Genomic DNA, 2,450 nt, shown 5'->3' on the forward strand with positions numbered 1-2,450 from the left:
TGTCATTTCTCATGAGAAAATGCCTAGAAGGGGGATTGCTGGGTCAGTGGGTAGGCATATACTTGGTTAAATATGAACTGCCAGATTTTTTTTTAAATTTTTTTTATTTATTTATGATAGTCACAGAGAGAGAAAGAGAGAGGCAGAGACACAGGCAGAGGGAGAAGCAGGCTCCATGCACCGGGAGCCTGATGTGGGATTCGATCCCGGGTCTCCAGGATCGCGCCCTGGGCCAAAGGCAGGCGCCAAACCGCTGCGCCACCCAGGGATCCCAAACTGCCAGATTTTTTTCCAAAGTGACTGTCCCATTTTACATTCCCATTGACAGTATATGAATATGCCAATTGTTCCACATCTTTGCCCACATGTGGCATTGTCAGTTGTTTTAATTTTAGCCAATCCAGTGACTGTACAGTGGTGTCCAGTGGTTTTGATTTGCATTTCTCTAATGACTAATAATGCTGAGCACCTTCTTATGTGCTCACCAGCCATTTGTATTATCCTCCCTTTGGGAGATATCTGTTCGAATCATTTGCCCATTTTTTTTAAATTTTTTTTTAAATATTTTTTTCTTTATTTATTTATGATAGTCACACACACAGAGAGAGAGAGAGAGAGAGAGAGGCAGAGACATAGGCAGAGGGAGAAGCAGGCTCCATGCACCGGGAGCCCGATGTGGGATTCGATCCCGGGTCTCCAGGATCGCGCCCTGGGCCAAAGGCAGGCGCCAAACCGCTGCGCCACCCAGGGATCCCCATTTGCCCATTTTTAATTGGGTTATGTGTCTTGTTATTGAGTCATAAGAGGTCTTTATATATTCTGGATACCAGCCCTTTGTCTTAGTGTTGTGAATATTTATTCCTAGTCTTTGACTTAACTATTCGTTTTCTAAATGGTTCAATTTGGTGAGAGGAAGTCACAAATTTTGATGAAATCTACCCTATTATTTTTGTCTTTCTTCTATGGTTTGTGTTTTCTGTGTTGAAAGAATCTAATCGATTTTTAAAAGATTTTATTTATTTATTCATGAGAGATACAGAGAGAGAGGGGCACAGACACAGGCAGAGAGAGAAGCAGGCTCCATGCAGGGAGCCCTATGAAGGACTCAATCCCAGGTCTCCTGGATCACACCCTGGGCTGAAAGCAGTACTAAACCGCTGAGCCACCTGGGCTGCCCAAATCTAATAGATTTTTAAGTCCTGTTGACACTGCCTCTTTAATTGGTCCTGGATCTGGCCCCTCTTCTCCTTTCTTTCCCTTTTGCAAATGACCAACTCCCAGCCACTACCAGCTTTTGTCAAGACCACTCCAAGAGCTTCTTAGAGGCCCAAAATAGGACTCACAATTCCCAACTCTTCACCCCTGCCCCACTCCTCCCCTGGTCTTTCCCATCTCTTTAAAGGTTTTATCATATAACTAGTCAAGCAAGAACCTAGAGTCATCCAGGACTTGTCTCCTTTACATCCATCCCATCACTAAGCACATTTGATTTTACCTCCTGCCTATTTCTCAAGTGCATATGCCCTTCTCTATCTCCTCTTTCACAACCTTAGCTCAGGCTACCCTGACTACAGCAGCTGCTCCTAACTGGACTCTCCAAGTCTACTCTTGCTCCCTTCATTCCCTTCTCTACAGAGAGTTAGAGTGACTTTCCCAGCTATCTATTGCTACATCCAAAAGCCTCCCCAAGCATAACACTTGGTGGTGTAAAAAAAAAAAAAAAACTGTTTTGTTGTGTCTATAGATTCCAGGGGCCAGGATTTAGGGGAGGGCTCTTCTCTAATCCTTGATATCTGAGGTCTCAGCAGAGAGGAGAGTTGAACATTTGTGAACTGGAATCATCTGGAGGCTTTTTCACTCATATATCTGGCACTGGCCTGGGATAACTTAAAAGCTGGGTCCAGCCGGGACTGTCAACCAGGGCCTTAATGTGTCCTCCCCATGTGCCCTGGGCTTCCTCACAGCTAGTCTTGGGGAAGCCAGATTTCTTACATGTTGATTTGGTTTCCAAAAATGAATGTTCAAATGAACATAGTGAAAACTGAATGCCCTTCTATGTCTAGCCTGGAAGTCACATAGCATCACTTCCCTTATAACTTACTGGTCAAAGTTGTCACTACAACCAGTTTTGTCAGGAGAGGATATAAACACCACCTCCCAATGGGAGCTGTGTCAAAGAATTTGCAGCAACCACAGTGCCTATTCTGAACCACAAAGCAGATCATGACATTGCCTGATGATGGCTTCCAATTGCCTTGGCAGTGACTCTCAAGTGAGGATACCCCCTCTAGATGATGGCTCAGGATCACCTGAGGAACAGTCCAGTCTTCTAAGAGTTTGTGTTCTCTAGAAGTTAGAGATCATCCAACCAGCTTACTCTCATTCATTATCACCCTTCCACTGAGTGCATACGGGGCCAATACTTGCTCATAAGCCATCAGTGTGCAAGT

The sequence above is a fragment of the Canis aureus genome, chromosome X (assembly GCF_053574225.1).
Source record: "Canis aureus isolate CA01 chromosome X, VMU_Caureus_v.1.0, whole genome shotgun sequence".
Lineage (NCBI taxonomy): Eukaryota > Metazoa > Chordata > Mammalia > Carnivora > Canidae > Canis > Canis aureus.